Genomic DNA, 23,152 nt, shown 5'->3' with positions numbered 1-23,152 from the left:
TTGTTAATGTACATCAGTTGAAATTCTTGCTCTAGCCAAGTTTCCTTAAACCATGTTTTCTCTTGTACTTACTTGTATTCAGAGCAGGTGTGAAAGGTGAGTGACTACCCATGATGGAGATTCAACCAAGAGATTTTATTGGGAGGCTGCCCGAAGGAGAGGCAGAGAGCAGAGAGAGGAGAGGAGGAGGGCAGAGAGAGAGAGAGAAAGAAGAGGAAGAGGACAGAAGGCAGAGAGAGAGAGCATGTGCTTATAAGCTTCGGCTTAAGAAGTGTTGCATAGGGAACGTCTAGGGTGCTGATTGGCAGGGTGACTCAGGAACAGCCAGCGGACACTGTGTCCTGCAGGGATTGGTCAAGAAAACCTTTGAATCTGGTGCTCTTTTTTGGCTTGGCGACCTTCAGAGAGGAGGGGGGGGGTAAGGGATTCCATGATGTTCTCTGAGAAGGGGGAGCCTCCCACACATCCAACAAGGTGTTCATACCCAAGTATGAAAGTAGCCATGCTTTGCTTATCCATACAGGTTTATATAATTTTTCTCCAGAGTGTGTTGAATGGTCTTGTGTTTGATACACTGCAGAAATCAAAAAGATTGTAGGTTAGCCTGGAAGTTCCCTTTATCTAAGACCCATCCTGCTTTCAAAATGCACCTTCTTTACCTTCTTATTCTTTTTTTTTTGTCTTAAATAATAAAAATATTATTGAGAATTCCTGGTATGATAGTTATCTCCTCAATTGCTTTTCCAACTCCCCTGGCCAACACAGGGAGGAGAAAAGGCATTCCCCTAAAAGGGTTCATCTTCAGTCCTCCTTAATCCAAAGGGCTCAAAAGTATGCACGGAGAGGGGACCAGCACATGTTGGGGTGTACTGGACCCCTAGCGATTCCTCAAAACCTGGAGAAGAAACACTTCTGCTTCCTCCCTGGAGGTGGAGTTCTGCTCTTGGGTCTCATTTCTTACCCTTGATGAGACTGCCTCTTCCCTGGGTAAAATTTTCATCCTGTAAGTTCAGCACAAAGGTTACAGGCAGTGAGGTAGCTACTGTTTTGTTTGGGAAGTGATGATTGCCTAGGAGACCTTCTGGGTTGCCCTTATCTTGAGACACTTGATGTAGCCAGGCTTCTCCAAGTTTCTTGGCAGCCTCCACCTCATCCTCAGCCTGCAGGATCTTCTTCCATTGTTTCTGTTTCTCTTTTCCCACCAAAAACTGGGTAAGCTGGGCCTCCTGCTGATTGTTTGGCTCCTACAGCAGGTTCACACTCCTGGCTAAAGCTCAGAGCTAAGCTCAGCTCCTTGATGGCTGCATCATGCAGGAGGAAGCTGAAATCCTTGGCTCACTGGGGGGTCAGCTGTGACACCCTGAACTTGCCACCACTTTCCTGAGCACCATTGCCAATGGATGGCAATACTTTTTGGTCACAGTTTAGCCCTTGGCGCTGGTACATACCGGGAGCTCTTGTGCATTGGGTCCAGACAGCAGGCACAGGCAGATGTTCGTCATCTGCAGGTCTTTGGAACCTTTTGGGGAGAAGATTTTTCGGATTCTGCCTTGCATGCCATAGATAATGGGGTGCTGGAACCAGGGAATCCTGAAATGGAGGCCCTCAGCCAGGATGCTGTCCTGCCTTCTACAATGAGCATGGATTCGCAGGTGGCAGAGGCCACAGTGCAGGCAGGTCCCCAAAAGCAGCTCATCGCCATGCCCCGGAGCCCAGGTGGGCAAATGTCCCGCTATGTTCTGGGCCATCGTTGATTGTGAGGGCTGCGGCACCAGAGGTCAGGAGCGGGTGCCCACCCATGTCTACCCGAGTCCAGTTTGGAGATCACAACCAGCACAGGTGGACTGAGAACAGCACGGTTGGCAAGAGTCAGAATGCACCGTCTATTGTTTGTGAAAAGCAGTGTTTGTCAATCACAAGATTTTGGATAAGTTTACTAGGGTTTAGGATTAGGACACAAGAGGCCTGCAGCTAATCTGTACTCCTCCTGGGCCCCTTCCTTGAGGTATGTTTAACTAATATTTTAAAAAGTCCATGATCCTAGACCTGACTTGTAGAATTCTGTGTGCCACAATGTTCAGTTAGCAAGACAATCTTCAAACTGACCAGTAAATGGAAATGAGAACTTGGTGCTAAGGCACGAAAACAGGGTTCATATATATGAATGAAAGCTTAAAACTCTAAGACAAAGAAAACTTATGCACAGAAGTTTTAAATTCTGTATCCTTTTCAAAGTGTAATATTTGCATGACTTATTACTGTATTATTAAAAATAACAGTAACAGTGACAAATGGCAATGGAATGTATATATTAAGAATGATGAAAATGTAAGTATTGGGAAGACCCAAAAGGAAATATTTGCGTCCTTGAATCTTAAAATGAAATGGAAAGTTTTAATAACAATATTTTAAAATCTTTTACTTAATTGCTTAATTAATGCAAAATTAAGTAACTAGTTATACCCCTAGTTACTTAATTTTGCATTAATGTCAAATAATAACAAAATATAATCCCTAAATAAATTTTCTTGATTTATATTAAATTGAGTATAGATTCAGAGTAATTAATGTTTTAATATAATATAATAATAATTAATATTCATGATTATTATTTAAAGCTTATACAATCCAGAATAATCAGAGCAATGTTTATACCCAGGATAGTTGTTATGGGTTGAACTGTTTCTCCAATATTTATATATTTAAGGCCTAACCACTGACACTTTAGAATGCTACTGTCTATGGAGATAGGACTTTTAAAGTGGTCATTTAAAGTGACTCCCTTAAGAAATGCTTTAATCTCAACTAACTCCTGTACTTTTGAGAAGAGGAGCTTTAGGACAGACAGACATGCAGACAATCGACCATGTAAAGAGGCCACAAGAAGAGGCCATCTTGCAGAGTCTCTGAGGAAACCAAACCTACCACTCCTTATCTTAGACTTCCAGCCTCCAGAGTAGTAAGAAAATACATTTCTCTGGTTCAGGTCAAAGTCTGAGATGTTTTTCTATGGCATCTCTAGAAAACTAATACTAAACTAATATTTAATTTATTTTCTTATTTTAAAAAGGGGATTTTCTTGACATAAAACCAACCCATTCCTATTACATTAAAAAAAAATAAGTATAGGATAAGAGAGCATTCATATTTAAATATTGGTAACATTTTTATATAAATCCTTCCAGATTGTAACCATTCAGATATTCATATAATTCTGTAACCATTCATATGTAGATGTATGTATATTTGTATGAGAGAATTATTTTTTTTTTGTAAATGAAACACCTATTCTATATTGTTACACATTTTATGCTATATTGCACAATGGCATTATACATCTCATATTCATAGTTTATATAATGTAATATCAACAAATAAATATTTATAATCTGTTCTAATTTCAATACATGCTACTGAATAACCATGATTTTATTTATTTATTTTTGGTGCTAGGGATTGAATCCAGGGACTTGCACATAGTGGGCAAGCATTCTACTGAGTTATACCCCTAGTTACTTTTATTTTATTTTCAAACATGGTCTTACTAAATTTCCCAGGCTTGGCTTGAACTTGCAAATCTCCTGTCACAGGCTCTCAGGTGGGTGGGATTATAGTTGTGCATTCCTGCACCCAGCTTGAATACCATAATTTTAAAACCAGTTTCTTACTGTTGGAAACTAGGTCTTACTTATTCAACATCTCACTTTCTCAGCAAAACTGTAACAAATGTAATTTTGTGTATATTTGCCATACTTTTTCAACAATGAATAAATTTCTGAGAGTGAAAGTATTGGGGCAAAAGTAATGAATATTTTAAAGTCTTTTGATATGTACTCCCACAGTGCTTTTCAGAAAATATACACCCAATTATGCCTCCCTTCGAAGTGGTGCATTTCATTTAAAAAAGTCTCTTAAATATAGTAAAGCATCTATGTTACCTATAGCACTGTTTAGTGAACAAAATTTCTGTTATGCTGGACCAATTCCCTCTTTTGCAGGTAAATTACTTTACCAAAATATCTTATTAAATTTATTGAATTATATTTTCTTTCTTTAGTTTTTTAGAGATCACAAACCTGTTTTGATACCTATCCCCAATCCAGTTTCTTCAATAGGATTTAAAAAAATTATTTAATGAATTTGCTTTCTTTAATTTTAATATTTAGCTATTTGTATGTTTTCCATTTTCTTTCATCAATTTGTGATTAAATGCATTTTTCCATCCACAGGTGTATTTTACTCTTTCATTATTTCCTAAGGACAATTATAATCACATTTCGTTTTAGAACATCTATTTCCTTTGGCAATATATGCATTCTCTCTTGACTATTACTGATATATTCTTCGATTCTACTTGGTTCCATCTTCAGATATGTCTGACAATTTAACCAAATCCACGGTAATGTGAAAACCTTGTGGTTCTTTTTCTTTTTCCCTAGTCTTATTCTCCTAAGAAATATCATATATGTCTAATTCTATTTTCTTGTGCAACTCTTAAACTATTTGCAGTTTTAATTTTACTTACATTGTTTGGCCATGTCATCACCAACTTCTTATATCATTTTTCACATAAAGATATCTAATCCATATGTGTAGCTGATCCTCTCCCTGAGGAACACAAATTTGCCTTTACAAATAGTATTGGAAATAAGTAGACATTCTATCTAATTTAATAGTGAGAGTGTGTACTAGACAATCATCTTCTTCTGCGATTTGCAACAACCAAACATTATGTATAACATTTACTTAAAAACTGATAAAGTTAATAAATATTAACACACAAAGGATGAATAATATAGGGTATTTAATCAGATAACATTTTCCTCTTTCCACATTTTTGAGTCAAGTCCAGCCACTTCAATTCTTTGGATCTTACACTTTGATTAAATATAAGAGTTTTGAAGACACTGGCTTTGATAGGGGATATATCCCAGAGATGCAGAGTGGTGGAGACAGTGTTTAGAGAACAGGGCTTAGCTTCTCCCCCCCCCCCCCCGCCCCATGGAAATATTTCTTCTTAAAAACATAGACATTTGCATTGATACTTCCATCACAGTAATGTGAGCTTTCAGCATAGAAGGACTTGGTATTTCTAATGAGGTGGTTAGTTATCAGCAAGCCAACATTTCCCCTAGAACAAGGATAAAAGCTGGATTAATTTAAAAAAATCACACCATAAAGTTATCAGAAAGCCACAGACAACAATAATAACTGGAGGGAATAAAATTCCAGAGAGAAGGAAACTTTCAGGAGTGATGTGAAGATCAACAGCTTCTTTCCTTCCTGGTGTATCTGCAGAGACTGAACCAGACCCTAACAGAGCTAGAAAGATGTGCCCCCACAATTCCCGGAAGCACTTTGGAGCTAGTATAACTAAGGTGAAAGTTTAAGAAGCCTCACACCCAAGTATCACGGCAACCTGCACGGAGATTGAACAGTTCTCTGAATGAAGGCCATGGGTGGATTAAAAAAATTAGAAATTAGAAGAAATAAAGACAAAGACTCAATTATAAAGGAGAAGCAGGACTCGGTGGGTGAACCAGCCCTGGTGGGGGTCTGGTCTCTAACAAACAGCAAGACTCTGCGTGTTTTATTATATATGCAAAAACATAAGAGGATTTATTAGTAGAAAGGTTCTTCAAGGTAAAGAAAAGGGAGGTTGAGCAGAAACAGGCTAATTGGGGCTTTTCTGCTTGCACAGTATCTTTGCTTTGTCCCGCAGCTGGCACATCAAGATTATTGAGTGCGCCCATATTTCTTCTGCCCCCGGGGCAGCAGGCATCTGAACTCAACACCATCAAACTCCCAAATTTCCATGTCAGACATGGGATCTACCCCCCTGATGACAATGGCCGGCCACCTGAGAATGGTTGTTTCTCTCAGCACCCTCATCACATGGGAAGATTCCCAGAAGCAGTGTCTTGCTGTCCGGGGCTCGGGAGTTCAAAGCTCCTGACACCCAAGTCTGTTAGCAAGTCTGTTATCCTCTAAGACGTTATTGAACTTAAAAGTTGGACAGGGCAGAATATTGAAAAGATGAGTCCAACTTTGGACAGAACAAGCATAGTATCTTCAGTCTTGGATACAAAGACCTCCCAATGTGATTGATTGCTTTGAGAACATGAGAGTTTTTTTTGTTGTTTATTTTTTTTTAAGATGCTTTCTAGAGAACTATACCACTGAAAAACTTCTCTCCAACGTGAAGGAAATTGAAGCTACATTTAGCTGTCATGTTTAAAAGGAAATAGTTTAAAACAATTTTCAAAAACAAATTGTAATCTATACCAGCAACCCCATTACTTACCAGTAGACTGGTACTTCTTGTACTCTAAATTCTCAGATTAAAAATGAAGCAGAACAAATACAAGGATAGGAAAGTTATGTCTGATTAATTCTACTTCCTCCTCCTTATTCCCCTCCCTGTTCCTTTCCCTTCATTTCCCTAATTCATTTCTTTCCCTCCCCACCCTCCCTTGTGGACATATCAGAGACCACATTCGGCCTTTGTTTTTCGGTACTGGCTTATTTCACTTTGCATGATATTTTCCAGTTCCATCCATTTACTAGCAAGTGCATAATTTCATTCTTATTTATGGCTGAGTAATATTCCATTGTGTATAGATATCACAGAAAATGTAGATATGGAAAATATCACTCCCATTATGGTTTCAGAAAAATGAATCAGTTGTTAAAAATTTTGTGGTAATTGAATTGTTGAATTTCATTATCTATCAAATCTTCAGTTCCTCTTCCTTAAAGGCTTGTGACTGTCATAGATCTTATTATCTGGATATTGGAGTTTAATGCTAAATCATAAGAGGTAAAGCTTGGTAAATTCTAGAATTTTTCAATTTGATGCAATTTTACTAAATGGTTGTGATGAAGATAGCAAGAAAATGACATGTTTATTATCTAATAAAGATTGGATAATTTTGCTTTAAAAAACAAATAAATAAATAAAACTGTGTTTTAGTGGTGCCAAAACAACAATAACAACAACATCAAAGAACAAGCTGCACAAATAAAAAAAAATGCACTCTTCAAAATATGTGGTTCCTAAGTGAGGAATAATAATTATAAAGGCAAAGAAATTTTAAAAATAAAAATAACCAATGAGAAATTAGCTGTAAGTGACAAACTGATGTGACTCCATTTTTGAGAAACCAGCTTCTACCTCAAGGCCTATCCAAAGGGATGGGGGTGTGACCCTTGTCCTTGGAAAAACCCACAGAATGCTCCTAGGCACATAGCCACCCTGCTAAGTTGTTTAACAGGAGAGATCTGCAGTGCCAGGTGTCCCTGATTCAGTCACACTAGGTGAGGACCCATAGCAACCCCCTAGCAACCACCAATCAGCATGAGATGGGGAAAAGACCTGAAATACCAAGCGACCCTCCCAGTAGTTTCCAAACCGTGTAGTTTAGCAGGAACACCCCTCTAAACCAATCAGTTCAAATGTATCCCCCTCTTGAACTAACCAAACACCCCTACCCAACTTGTTCCCACCAGTGAATGTGCTAATCAATGTTAAGAATTGTTGTTTGATTTTCCCACGGTGTGAAATGACTTGCTCTGTGACGTTGTGACACATAGAGTATCCCCCCCAAACCTATCAATCTTCACTGAACTAAGGGCCTGGACTCACTCCTCAGGACGGGACTGCTGCTTCAGAAACAGTTGTCGGTTGTGAGTCCAGGCTCCAACTTGCAATAAAAACTCTTGTGTGATTGCATCCGATTCGGCTCCTGGAGGTCTATTGGGGTCCCACGAATCTGGCATTACGTAAGCAATAACCAAAAGGGAACTTTTGTACCTCTGCTAATATTAGACAAAGTAGACTTCAAGGTTAAAAAAAGTTGCTAGAAAATAATGTTATACTGATATATGTTGAGATGAAGACTTACAAAATAGAAATCTGGTGTGAAGATTAATTTTATGCATCTACTTAACTGGACTAAGCAATACTCAGCTATGTAAACCATTATTTCTGGCTGCATCTGTGAGTATAACGTCTTCTGTGGAGGATAGTAGTTTTTGTGTCAGGGAACTGAGTAAGTACAATCTTTATCACAGTGGGGGGCCCTCAGCTAATCCTCCAAGGCTTGAATAGAACAAAATGAGGAGGAAGGGTGGCTTTGCTCTTTCTGCTTGAACTTAGACCTGCATTTTCCTCTGCCTTGGGACAGAGGTGCCTTCTGGGGCCTCTGGACTCAGACCAGCAGTTTCATCTTTGGCTCTCTTGCTTCTCCTGCCTTTGGTTAGGGATGAGAAGGACAGCATCAGCTTTCCTGAGCCTCTAGTGTGCGGACAGCAGGTTGTGGAACATCTCAGTCTAAATGATGATGACAGCCAATTTCAATAATAATTTTTTTTCTGTATTTGTAATGTATTGTGCTGCTCTGCTTCTCTGGGAAATCCTGACGAATACATAGGACAAAACAAGAAAGTGGAGGAAGATATTTAAAAATGTATATGATATATGCACCAGAAAGTGGACTAATATCCATCCATGCTAAATAAGGAGGCCTTCAAAACAAAAAGACCAAGCGAAGTGGGAAAAAGGAAGAGTCATTACACAGTAGAATGCACCTCCATCGACATTATGTATGTTAAGAAGTTTGAACATTAGAGAAGCAGCCAAGGGAAGACTATAAAGCAGGGTTTATTTAAAAAGGGGTAACATAGACTTCTCCTGGGAGGGAGAAGGGGGCCACAGCTGGTATCCTGGTATCCCCAGAAGCTAGGTGATCTGCCCTTTTTATGTGTCCTAGGCTTCCTTTGTTCTCCTGCCTCTTCCCCTTATCTCTCTCCTTCCTACATAGGCTACCAGATATTTAACTAGGACTAGGAAATGCTCGGTGGGATGGCCAAAAGGTGGGAAACAGGTGGGCTGAAGGGGAAGGGCAGGATGGAGCAGCCAAGGACACATTAATAACCTTAAAGCTCCTTGGCAGCAGGTTGGAGTAGGAGCAACTTCTAGATAAGGGTGGAGGAGGGGCTCTGAAGGAATTAACATTTCAATCCTTCAGGAGACAGTCTCCAACTTCCTGGACTCACTCAAAATTGGCCTCCTTGATTTGACCTGACTCGATTTACCTATCTGTACTGACTGCCTGTCTAATTCTGGCTTCAATACAATGTCTACACATCCACTGAAAGGTTAAAACGTAAAAAAAAAAGAAATGAAATACCAAGTTTGAAGAGCATGTGTTTTAGCTAGAACACTGGAACCTTGCTATTAGAAGGTCCTTGTCTCAACCACTTTGAATAACTACTTAATGTAAACACAGACATATATTTTGACCTAGTATCATTTATCATGTTCTGAAACTTAACATAGATAACATGGATAGGTAAAATAAGGTATACCTGTTCAAGGCCACTGCTATTCTTCTGTGATTCTGTACCCATTTTAAAATAAATTGGTCTCTACTAACTTGCAGCGTATGTGTGTGTGCATGTGTGTGTGTGTGTGTGTGTGTGTGTGTGTGTGTGTACACATGATGTGTTCTCTCACCAATCCTTGACAACATTTCAGATGTTGCAGTAACTGCTTAGGGCCCGACTCCATAATCACAAGCATCAACAAGCTCAGGTTTCTGTTCCTGCAAATGCAATGAGCATTCTGGTTGTATTCTTATCTCAGGCAAATATTAAAATGTAAGTAGGTGAGAGTCAAAGAAAGAACTCTAGAACACTTCACTGGTGACCTCATGAGAGGTAATATAAATCCAATAATGTACTCTTGAAAAAGCATGTGCACCCACTCACTAATTCATTCAGTAGCAATAAAATAAAATGACAAAATAGATTTTAATAGATTAAATATTATCTTCCCTGTCCTATTAATGGGCAATTTTTTAGTGTGTTAGAAAGATTAAGCAGCATGGTAGGAAGTTGTTTTTTTTTTTTTTAAGAAACGTAAAATACAATATTTCACTTTCACTTTTTTTAGTGCCACATAAAAATTTAGATAAAATACTTCCTAAGAACAGAATGTGATAGTGCTTTTATTGCTCACCTTAAGAAATTCCGTTTACAGAAAAGAAAGTCCTTGTGGAAATGACAAATATCATGATGTCCTTATTGGTGATTTATGCAAGGCCGTTTTCTGGGTGGCCATGAACTAACCCAGTTCTCCTTCCCTTCTCATCTGCAATTTTCAGGAATAGTAAGTAGAGTGTGCTGGGATGGCAACATTTTGAGATAGCAGGAAACTGGTTAGGATGGCCCAGGTCCTGTTCCAATCACTCTCTAGAAATGGAATGTCCTTCCACATCTTAGCCCACATGGTCAGATTGACCCCAGGTATAAAAGCCAGAATGAGCTGCCTCTCAAGGTCTCTCAGCTGCAGTGCAAAATTGAGGACATAAACAATTGAGATTCCATTTACCTGGGCAACTTTGCTGAGCCTTTGGGGGGACCGGCTCATGTGAATCTTGGGCTTTTGTTATTTCTGGCTGTCTACTTGTGAGAAATAAACCTCTCTCATTAAGTTTGTGTGTAGGGGTGTGTTATCTCACCAGACCCACTTAAGTTGGTAACCAGGACAGAGGGAAGATGTTTTGCAATTTATGAAAATAAAAGGACCATGATTTCCAGTGGTAGTTTGGGTGGATCCACTGTAGAATATTATTATTAAATAAAGTGATAATGACATTATAATGGAGCGATATAGTCAAGATGATATAAATTTTGTTTTGTCAAATTTTTAACTTAGAAGACAGTTTTGGCTTTCTTTATATTTTAAAATCAGAATTTTGAAGTCATTGAAAAAAGACTGAATCAGAGATTAGCTAACTTTCTTAAGATCATATCTACAGGTGATGACAAAGTAAAGGTCATTTGCCAGTCTTGTCCTTTCTGATTCTTTGCATAGACTGCACTATCATTCTGCCACCTTGAACAGCCATTTCCCTCTAAAATGGGTCAACTCCAATGGAGCACGTGCATCCTGACTGAATCTGAGCTAGAATGATTGTGGGTTTTGTGGTTGTTTTGGTGCTAGAGTGTTTAAAGGCAGAGGAAGCTATCCCTTCCTCCTCAGGGGAACAATAAGGTTTGGCAGGAGTTTCTTGGAGTAGCAATTTGGAATAAGAATCCAAATTGTGATGAACAAAGCCAAGGACCTTCCAGAGTCATGTCCCGCCACATACTTATCAACGTTGGCAGCCCTATATGCAGGTTGCTAGCTGTCCAGTAGAACTGTTCAAAAGAGTATAGTGGACTGCAGAGCTAAACTCTCTCTCAATCTTATATCTTCTTCTTCTTAATAGATGTGAAACTGTGAAAATCTTGAAAAATAAGTTTCTCCTTACCTCCTTCTTTTTTTCGTTTTCTTTTTTCTTCTTCTCTCTTCCCTTCTTCTTCCCCCCTCCCCTTACCTCTTGATTTCCCTCCCTGTTTTTTACCTTCCTTTCTTTCTTTTCTTTCCTTGTTGTTTTTTTAAATCATTTTTAGTATCAAGGATTGAATCCAGGTTTGCTTAACCACTGAGCCACATTTTCAGCTCTTCCAATTTTTTGTTTTGAGACAGGATCTCACTAAGTTGCTTAGGGCCTTGCTAAACTGCCCAGGCTGGCTCCAAACTCAATGATCTTTCTGCCTTGGCCTCCTGGGTGCTGGGATTACAAACTGTGGGCCACCGCACCCAGTTTACCTGTTTCTTTGTCAACCAACAACAATAAAGAAGTGAACTTACTTCATAGGAATGTTTTTCAGACAAGTTTCAACCTGAAATGTAATTACTGCAATTGCTTGGAGTATGTTTTTAGTATCCCTGAATAAGGAATCCTGGAATATTCTTATTTAAGGGAAGATTAGCTCTCCCTATAATATACAACTGTTCATTCAAGTTTTTATGATTCTACACGGCCATGTGACTACCCCCCAAAAAAACAAAACAAACAAATAACAACAACAACAACAAAACCAATTCTTCATCCCAGAAGGTTACCTGGGCCCCTTTACAGTCAATCTCCTCCTTTGGTTTGACAATAGTTTTCTAATTCCAATCACATAAATTAGTACAATATATTTCTTTATGAACTTAGATAGTACAACTTATACTGAGTTATATCTCATTTGCAGAATATTGAATTTACATAAAATTCTATGATGTTTACTATGTTCACAATATTTTGAACTGTCACAATTTTAGAACATTTTCCTCATCCCTCCAAAAGAAAATTTTCACCCATTCCATATGTGCCTAATGAGTTTTAGTCTGTTTCTTTTTCTTAACCAAGAGATTCTTACAGTTCTACATTGCTATCAAATTGCATTTTTCTTTTTTGTGGTGTTGGGGACAGAAGCCAGGAACTCACACATGCCAGGCAAGCACACTACCACTAAGCTAAATTCCAACCCCTCTAAATTACACTTTTAATAGTGGAGAGTACGAAGTAGGTTGAAAGGTAGGAAGGAGGGATGGGATAAGGGAAGAACAGTGGAATTAATATGACCTAAATTTCCTATGTACATATATGACTATGCCACAGGGAATCGCACCATCATGTAAATCCACAAGGCACTAATTAAAAAAAACTTAAGAAAATAGCAGAAAGATCAATAGAACAGAGGGAAGAACATAGGGGCAGGAAAAGGAGAAGGAAAAGGGAAATAATGGCAATTGAACTGGAGCAAATTATATTCCATGCTTTTTTTTTTTTTTTTTTTTTTTTTAACCACTGAAGGATACGTAGTCTTGGAGCTGCCCAATAAGCCACTTTGGAGCAATGATGACTACTCTACATTTTGCCTGTACCTATGGCCACCAAAATTGGTGGATTTTCTAGTGAAGAGGAGGAAATGCAGTGTCCTTCTCTGTGACTGTGATGGCAACACACCATTGAAAAAGGCTCTAATACCTGGAAGAGGAACCGGTGCAATTCTTCTAGAAAATAGTGTCAAGCCAAATGTTCACAACACCAAAGATGAGACTTCTCTCCACTTTGGTGTCTCTTTGGAGAAAATATCAAAAGCAAAAAAAAAAAAAAAAGCTTTCACTCAATGCAAATAAGGAAGCCAAAACCATGCAGAGTGTCTCTGGGCAAGATCCAGAGCTGTGTGCTTCTGGTATATCTGATGAGTCCTATTAAGGAGCAAAGACGACAGGGAATGGACATAGAGTAGATGTGGGACCTCTATCATGGCACAAGAGTGGGAAAAGAAAGTTGATGATGGTTCAAGTAGAAGATACAGGAAAAGAAGATGCACCAGATCCCCACATGGTAGCTCAGGACTCACATGCTTCCTGCAAGCACATGAAGTCTACCATCAAAATCAAATATTGTCTTCCTAGAAAAGTAAAATAGACAAAAGGAGCATGGACACTGAAATCAGAGTTACATTTTGACATGTCATTAGCAGAAGAGCAGGAAAGGCTTGAAGGAACTGAAAATAGCAACAGAGTGACTTTGAGCAATATCCAGAAGTGTGTGCTTCTTGTGTATCTTGTGAGTTCTATCAAACACCAGAGAATAAATGGACATGAACAGTATCTCAGGACTCACATGCTCTCTGCAAGCACATGAAGCCTACTATCATAATCAAAGATTATTTTTTATGTAAATTAAAACAGAAGAAAGAAACAAGGACACTTAAATCAAATTCTGTTATCCGATTGACAATTTTGAATGTAGTTTCTTCATTTCAAAGAATAACAAAACCTTAAAATTGTCAGTGTTCACAGTGTTCACTATATGCAAAAAAATCACAAAACTGGAAAATGAACTTGGTGAACTAAAAAGGGAGTATTCTGAAGCAAAAATAGTGAAATCAGAGATTGATCAGGAAAATGTAGTACAGAAACAAGAACTCCACAATTTGAGATGTGCCTTAAAAAGGGAGGAGAAGTGAAGAAGGAGTTATCTGTTTTTTGAGCAAAGTAAGGACAAGTTAAAATTATTTTTAATAAAAAAATGAATATAATAAAGAAGTAAAAAAGAAACTTGAAATTCTTGTTAGAAAACTTAATACAAAATTCAATATTGCAAGAAATAAGTTTAATCAGGTTTCTACTAGTGATACGACAGAGAAACAGCTATTGCATAAATAGCACAGGATTAAGGATGAAATCTGTATGATGATACTGGAAATAGATACAATAAAATACCAGAACCAGAAAAAGAAATGCCTTGATATTACTGAATTTTTAAGAGGAAAGAATGAGAACTTTCAAAGAACACACAAACCAAATGAGGAAACACAGAAACAACATTTCAATATTGTGAAGAGAGTTTGATATCCTAAAAGTGGAGAATGCAATGCAAAATTTTACACTGAAGATTGAGAAACAAAACACAGAAAGACTGGAAAGAGAAGTCTAATCATGTCCTGCCAGACTGGCTGCTGTTCCACAACATTGTGTTGAAAGTCAACCACCAAAAAGACACCTACAACTTGCTTTCCAAAGAGGTAAGAGATGAGGGCTTCAGTTTACAGGAAGAGAAGAATTTTGATGTATCTAACCTAAAAATAGTGAGATTCCTTCCCAACAGGTTTCACAAAGACTGCAATAAAAACCAGAAAGACCTAGAAAATAAGATCTGTCAGAGATACTCTCAGAGTAAGGATTTTGGTTTCAGAGCAAGAAAAAAAAAAAACACCTAAAACAAACAAAATGCCAAATGAAGGGGATGGAGCACAGGTATCACAATGAACAAAGGAAAATGAATGAATACATCAGAGAGCAGAAATCTTTTGGAGAAGAGAGATTATCTAAACTCCAAAGTGAAATCACATTGCTTCAGCAGTAATTGCATGACCCTTCATAACAAAGTTGAAAACCAAAACAAGGCAGTCATTAATATCCAAGACCAATTTTATGATATTATAAAATGATTTCAAGCCCACAGTGGAAGACACGATCTCATGGGAAAACTGAAATATGAAATTAATTAATGAAAATAATCATTGAAAAGAAACATATCAATATGAAAAGTAAAGCAGAAAAAAGAAAATTTGAATCTTGACTGGAGCATCTGTGTTAAGAGTTATTAGAAAGCCATCTCCTTTGGAAGCATCAAAAGAATACACAAATATTTTAAGGAAAAGTAGATATAAAAGATAATATTGTATTTGTAAGACTATTGCATAATATTTTAAAAATTTTATTGAAGGAAATATGTTTGTATTATGCATGTATGGTGAAATTCTAAAAATATGAAACTATTTCTTTGCATCTATAACAAAATTTGAAGTGCAAGTGCAAACCAGTTTTTATTGAGATATGTGTATTCAAATTGTGTAAATGCTAGCATTTAAATGTCATTCAAACAACCAAGTGCTCAATATTACCTTGGTGGATCTAAACATCACATTAGTGGTGGATTGTTTGTATTACAAAAAATTTACTAACAAATATGGACCCAAGATTTACGAAACATTATTTTGGTATGCCAATTCCTATAGTCACTAATGTTTTGATGTATTACAATTATAGTGCAATGAAACTTATATTTTTAAAATTTTTTATGGTTTTAATAATAATGCAATGACTTATAGTTCTTTCCTGATGAGAAAAAGCAATTGCTTAGGGTTTTTTGCCTTTTCTCTTTGTATATGCAATCTTGAAAAATAATAGTGAGTTATGAAGTTCTTTTTTCTACTAAAGGATTATAGAGTAAATGGCTGACATATGCCATCATTTAAGATTTCTTTAATATTTCCTACCAGTCAGGACATGCTACATAAGTACAATACAACCTTCATAAAGAAAGAGTCAATACTAATGCATTCTATCATAATGCCTTCTACCACTTAATCCTGATTTTTTTCATGTTTTGCTACTTGCCTGATATTGCCCTTTGTAACAAAATGATCCAATAAAGATCCATGAAATGAACTTAATGTTGTATTTTGTAAACACCTTCAGATTCAAACATTCCTTAGTCTTTCCTTGACCTTCATATCCTTAAATCTTTTAAAGAATAATGCTTGTAGGATGTGCCTAAAATGGATTTTTCTTTATGATTGAGACCAGATTACGTTTTTGGCAAAAGTATCACAGAAGTGTTTCTGTGATTTTTCTCTTTAAATATCACCACGAGACCTATAGTTTTAGTTTCTCCATTCCTGATGATAATAACATTGATTACTAAAGGTAGTATCTGCTGCGTTTCTCTTATGCGGTGTTGTCTTTTCCCTTTGTAATTATTTAGTGTTCTGCAGGGAAATAATTTGAGACTATACACATATTGTTCATCTAACTTTCAATTTAATTCATTTAATTCACCTATATAAATCCATGCTTTTTTTTTATTTTTTATTTTTTATTTTTTTTTTAAAGAGAGAGTGAGAGAGGAGAGAGAGAGATAGAGAGAATTTTTAATATTTATTTTTTAGTTCTCGGCGACACAACATCTTTGTTGGTATGTGGTGCTGAGGATCGAACCCGGGCCGCACGCATGCCAGGCGAGCGTGCTACTGCTTGAGCCACATCCCCAGCCCCCATGCTTTTTTAAATTGAGTATATTGTTATTTGTTAGTATTATTTTAAAAATTCTTTTTTTTTGAGAAATGTTGTATTTTGTCGATTTTAGATTTATTGAAGTTTTGTAAATGGAAGTACAAAGAATTCCTATGAAACATTCCCCAAATGTTAACATTCTATCAACTTTATCTCTTTGTAGTAAATATAAATATAGTTATAGAATAAAGTTTCTTTTTCTGAACTATTTGTAAGTTGAAGGCGTGATGTCTTGCTTATTGCTGAATAGTTGTATTCTCAAAAATAAGGAATTATTTTACATATAGTGTAATGATCAAAACAAAAAAATAGTGCATTATAAATATCCAATCCACAAATCTTATTCAGAATTTGCCAATTATTTCAACAATCTTTTTTCATAACAAAAATAAATCAAACATTGAGAAATTTCAAAATCCAAAAAGAAAAAAAGAATCCTAACGTTATATATAACTAAAAAGATCCAATAAAAATCAATAATTAAATTGCATTTTTGAGATAAACCCAACTCAAAGTTATATTTACATACTTAAAGCTATTAGATTTATTTGCCAACATTTTTATATATTTACATTAATATTTGTGAATATTTTATTGAAATAATAACTCATACCTTATGTTCCTAGATTTGAAATGAATATGCTGCTATGTTCTTAAGTTTGAGACTGTTTCCTTCCTTTCATTTGTAAAAGTTGGCAATGATTTGAATTACATAATAAATATCAAATTGAAATTTCTCATAATACTGCCATATCTGTTGTCTTATTTTAAGGAAGATATCTTATATATATTATTTCAAAATTTTAAGTAGCTATGAGTGATTTTTATTTTTTCCCTTGATTAAATTTGAGATCATATTTTTTCTGAGACTCAATTATATCATGGCTCTGGAACCTAGAAGACCAGACCAAAGTGTCACCACATTCGGTTCTCCTGAGGCCACTTTTTGATTTTCAGATAGGTGCCTTTTCCTGCGTCTGTGAACTCTTGGTGTTTCCTTTTCTTCTTACCATAAAGACATTTGTTCTCTTGACTTAATGTTCAAGGTTTATGACCTCATTTAACCTTAATTACCTCTTTGAAGGCCCTCGCTGTGAATACAGTCACAGTGAAGTTTTAGGACTTTTAACATTTGAATTTAGGGGGGAAGCACATATTATTAGTCCATAATATCATCTATAGTAACATTCTTTTTTTAAATTTCTAATGTTTTTATTTGTACCTTTGCTTTAAATTACCTGTTCATTTTAAATGTTTGTATTTTGTGATAATTGCATATTACATACAGTATGAAATAATAAAGTTAAATGGTATCATGTGCTTTACTAAATTTCCCCAAAGCTATTTTCACTATGTACTATACATATGCAAAAATTTATATAGTTTATGAAATATTATATACACGCACACACTCCTGGACACACACCGTTATAATACTATGACACAATACTGACATTGATACCCTCTCATGATCTTGTTTAGATTTCTCAGATTTACCTGTGATCATTTGTGTGGGTGTATATATTCAGTTCTATGCAAAATTCTTTAATTGACTGATGGCATTATGTATTCTGTCATGTACAACATGATGTTTTCAAGTATGTATGCATTGTGAAATGGTTAAATTTAGCTGATTAACAAATGAATTGTCTCTCATAGCTATCATTTTTTTTGGGGGGGAAGGGGGACATACCTGGGATTGAATTCAGGGGCACTTGACTACTGAGCCACATATCCAGCCATGTTTGGTATTTTGTTTGGAGACAGGGTCTCACTAAGTTACCTACTACCCTGCTTAATTGTGTATTCTTTGACCAATATCTCCTGTCTCTGCTCCTACCCACCCAACCTATGATAACCACCATTCTATTCTCTACTTCTATGAGGTCAGAGTTTTTAGATTCCACATATCCCTGAGATTGTGTGGTATTTATCTTTCTATTTCACTTGACATAATTCTTCCAAGTTCATCCACGTTGGTGCACATGGCAGAATACAATTTTCTTTATGAATGAATATTATTCCATTGTGAATAGGTACTCTATTTCCTGTAACTACTCACCCTTTGATAGACAATTACAATGATTCACTATTTCAATTATTTTGATCTCATGTGTAGTTTTATGCATTTACTACTCTCAAAACACTAAATATTCCCTAAAGCTACAACCATCCTGCATTTATCCTTTGAAAATCACACTCCTTTTCCTTTCACCCCTCTCTTACGTAAACTTTGGCAATCAATAATCTTTCCTCTATTTCTCTAATTTATTCATTTCAAGAATGCTTTATAACTGAAATCATTCGTTATTTAAACTTTTGTGAATTTTCTTCACTCACCCTAATTATCTGGACAGTTCAATTTTTTGTATGTATGTATGTTTTGCTCCTTTTATTTGCTGATAGTTTTCTTTGGTATAAGTGTACTACACTTTGTAAAACAATTTACCCATGACAAAGCATCTGACTTATTTCTAAATTTTGACTATTATAACTAAAACGGTTACAAACATGGATGTACATGATTTGGAGTGTACAGAAATTTTAAGTTCTCTGGGGTAAATGTTCAAGAATTGTCAAGTAATGAGATAATTTTATGCTTAGTTTAAGAAGAATTTTAAAACTGCTTTTGTGAATCACTACAGTATTTTACATTCCCATCAGTAGCAGATAATCCAGTTCCTTTACCTTGTCCATAAGCAGTTATTGTTAATCACTACTTTTTTGTAAAAATGAAGCCATTCTAATAGGTATCTTTGTGACTAATTTGCATTGCCCTAATAACTAGGGTAGGTAAATATCTTTCATATGTGTTTATGTTTTTTTCTGATTTTCTAAATGGATCATTTGCTTTGATTTATAATTGTTAAATTTTGAGAATTATTAAAAACATAACTTAGATAAATCTCTAATAACATATGTAACCTTAGATATAACTTCTGTGAAAATATACAGTTTATAAACATTGTCTTCCAGTTTATAGCTTCTCTTTTCGTTGTCTTTAAAATTATCATTTGAAAAGAAGTTTTAAATTTTAATGAAGTTGAATAATTCAATATTTTTATGTATCATTGCTTTTGGAATTATGTCCTATATCTTGAAGATTATTTATGTTTTCCCTATGTGTTTTTAGTTAAGTCTATAATCCATTTTGTGTTTGTGTTTTTCATAATATGTGTGATTCAGGCATGGATTACTTTAAAAAGACTGTCTTTCGTCCAATGAATTGCCTTTGCTCCTAAATTAAAAATAAGTTGAACTAAAATATGTTCAATAAATATACAGGTCTACATTCAGATTATGTATGCTGTTCTATTGACTGATGTGTTCATCTGTCCATCAATACCACACTGTTGGGTTTATAATAATAAATATATCAACTCATTTAAATTCTTTCTTTCAAATATGTATTATTCCATGTTTGTTACTATAATTAAATGCCTCAGGCCCTCTAACTTTTAAGAACAAAAGTTTATATTTTATATAAAAATTTTTTTATTTGTTCTAATTAGTAATACTTGACAGTAGAATGCATTTTGACACATTGTACACAAATGTAGTGTAACTTTTTATTCTTCAGGTCATACATGATGTAAAGTTACAAAAGTCATGTAATCATATATGCACAAAAGGTAATAATGTCCAATTCGCTCTGCTATCATTTCCATTGTGATACCTCATTCCCTCCATTCACTCCTTTCTGTTTAATCCAAAATACCTATATTCTTTCTCCCCGATTATTGTGGATTAGCATTCTCCTATAAGAGAAAACATTTGGATTTGTTTCTTTGGGATTGGCTTACATTGCTTAGCATAATATTTTCCTGATCCAGTCATTTACCAGCAAAAATCCATAATTTCATTTTTCTTGAAGGCTGAGTAATAGTCTATTGTGCATATATACCACATTTTTTAAATCCATTCATTTGTTGAAATGCACCTAGGTGGTATCACAGTTTAGCTATTGTGAATTGATCTCCTATAAACATTGATGCATTATAAACACTGTCATATTATGATTTAAGAACTTTGGGTGTAAACTGAGGAGTGGGATAGCTGGGTCAAATGGTGGTTCCATTTTCCAAGTTTTCTGAGGAATCTCCATATGGCTTTCCATACTGGTTGCACCAATTTGCAGTTTTGCTAGCAATGTGTGAGTGTACATTTTTCCCAACATCCTCAGTGACATTTATTGTTGCTTATATTCCTGATAATTGCCATTCTGTCTGGAGTGAGATAAAAATCTCAGTGCAGTTTTAGATTGCATTTCTCTAATTGCTAGAGATGTTGAACATTTTTTTATGTATTTATTGATCAATTTTATTTCTTCAGCAAAGTATTCAGTTCCTTAGCCAATATGTTATTTGTGTGTGTGTGTGTGTGTGTGTGTGTGTGTTAAGTTTTAAGTTTTTTTGAGTTCTTTGTATATCCTAGAGATTAATGCTCTGAGGTGCGGGTAGCAAAGATTTTCTCCTACTCTGTAGGCTTTCTCCATAATTTTTATTGTTTTTTTTTTCTGTAAAGAAGCTTTTTAGTTTGATTCCATCCCATTTATTGATTCTTGATTTTACTTCTTGTGCTTTAGGAGTCTTGTTAACAAAGTCAGTTCCTAAGTCAACATGGTGAAGATTTAGGCCTATTTTTTCTCTTAGGTTCTAAAGGCTAAGTCCTTGATCCACTTGAATTGATTTTTGTGCAGGTTGAGAGATAGGAGTTTAATTTTGTTTTGTTGCATATGGATTTCCAGTTTTCCCAGCACCATTTGTTGAAGAGGCTATCTTTTCTCTGACGTATGTTTTGGCACCTTTGTCTAATATGAGATAACTGTATTAATGTGAGTTTGTCTCTGCCTTCTATTCTGTGCCGTTGGTCTATGTATTTTGGGGGGTACCAATACTGTGCTATTTTTGTTACTATGACTCTGTACCACTGGATAGATCAAAAAACAAAAACAAAAACCCAAACCAAGAACAAAAACAAAGAACAAGGTTTATTTAGATAAGAGTTTTGAATCTGGGGAGTTCAAATAGCATACTGTCAACTCTGGCAAAGGCCTCATGGTAAATGATGAAAGTATGTGTGGAGAAAAGAAAGACATCTTGAAACGGGAGGCCAGACAGTAATTCAGGGGTCGGGCTTTTTATAAGATCTCACTCTCAAAAGATCTCAGTGGTCCTGGAGAACTCCTTTAATCCTTATTGAGAACAGCTTCACCAGTGACATGATTACTTCTCACAAGGCCACACCTCTTAAAGGTCCCACGTCACCACCCTGGGGACCATCCCTCACACAAATGAACAAGTTGAGGACACATGCAAACCACCGTATACAAACCATAACAAGATAGGAGCATACTGCACCTGGCACATGAGCATAAAATCTACTGTTTCTTTTTTACATAGAAATAAATGAACATTTGAGTTCTTTACTTCTGGACTCCAACAACTTTCTTGTGACTTGTTTGAGGTTTGTGGACCACCCATGGAGGTAGTTACAGGTGGAAGAAAAGTAAGGATTAGGTTTCTTGCAGATATGAAGGTTATGTGTTAAAATATGTTGCTGTTGGGCCTTACAATGTAATGTGACTTTATATTTCAGCTGGAAAATCCTAGGATAATTAGCACTGTTTAAAATTATTTATCCTAATTTATGTCCATTGTCTTACACTCTTAATATTGTATATACTTTTTAGGCTAATTCTCTTGAATTTGGTAATTATTACCATATCTGTAAGTAATATGATTTAATTACTTTCTTTGCACATTAAGAAACTGAGAATAAAAGGGAAAAAATAATGTAGCTGGTAGCCAGAAGGAGAAACAAGGTTTATTTAGATAAGAGTTTTGAATCTGGGGAGTTCAAATAAAAAACCAACCCCAAATAAGGTTGGTTTGTGTGATTTCTTAAGGATGAGACAGGAGAAAATGAAAATTATGAAAACGGTAATTCTAATACAAAGAGACATTTTTAAAACCTTCTTTTTCCCATTGTATAACTTAAATTTTTATACCTGAATCTCATTTGAAATAAAAAGTTATCAATAATGATCACAAAACTAAAAGGCTCAATTTATTTTAATAGAAATAAGATCAGATAAAATACATATCCTAAAAATATCATATCCTGAGTCTTGTAGGATGGAGTACAATTTATGTTATATTTGTTTTACAGACTTGTTATAATAAGTATGACTTAATCTAGGGGAATAATACAAAACTATTTTAAAAGAGAATTGGAACAGAAAATCAGGTATGCATGGTTGATATAGATATAAAGTCCTTCATGGAAATGTTTGAATGTGGATGAAAGGAGCAATAATCATATAGTATTAAAGTAGCAATACAATATTTTTATAATGCCTCTGTGGTGCCAATCTTGGAACACAAGCTTGCCTTTAAGTCTAATGTAAAATAGAGTTTCTTAAAGAACATTCTAGAATGTATTGTCACCTTTTACAGATTTTATAAGGTATTGATATCAAGTTATTCAATGAAACCTGAGCAAAGGATGAAAGCAAACAATAAAATTAATAACTAGTTGGTGATTCTACAGGAGAAAAGCAAATTTGAAATAGTTCATCGGAGAAAACTATAGCACATTTGAAAAACTGAAACAGAAAAAGCAATAGAAAAAAATGCCAATAGCTTTAAGCAAGCAAAACAAAATGGAGGTGAATATTTT

General features: G+C 35.5%; 1 pseudogene; it reads right to left on the bottom strand.

Moving 5' to 3' along the window:
- Positions 1–950: 950 nt before the first annotated feature.
- Positions 951–1,748, bottom strand: LOC110598840 (prohibitin-2 pseudogene; annotated as a pseudogene).
- Between the last annotated feature and the right edge of the window lie 21,404 nt (positions 1,749–23,152).

Source organism: Ictidomys tridecemlineatus, chromosome 7 (assembly GCF_052094955.1).
Source record: "Ictidomys tridecemlineatus isolate mIctTri1 chromosome 7, mIctTri1.hap1, whole genome shotgun sequence".
Lineage (NCBI taxonomy): Eukaryota > Metazoa > Chordata > Mammalia > Rodentia > Sciuridae > Ictidomys > Ictidomys tridecemlineatus.
The sequence above is the reverse complement of the archived record's forward strand: the minus strand, read 5'-3'. Positions and strand labels throughout refer to the sequence as shown.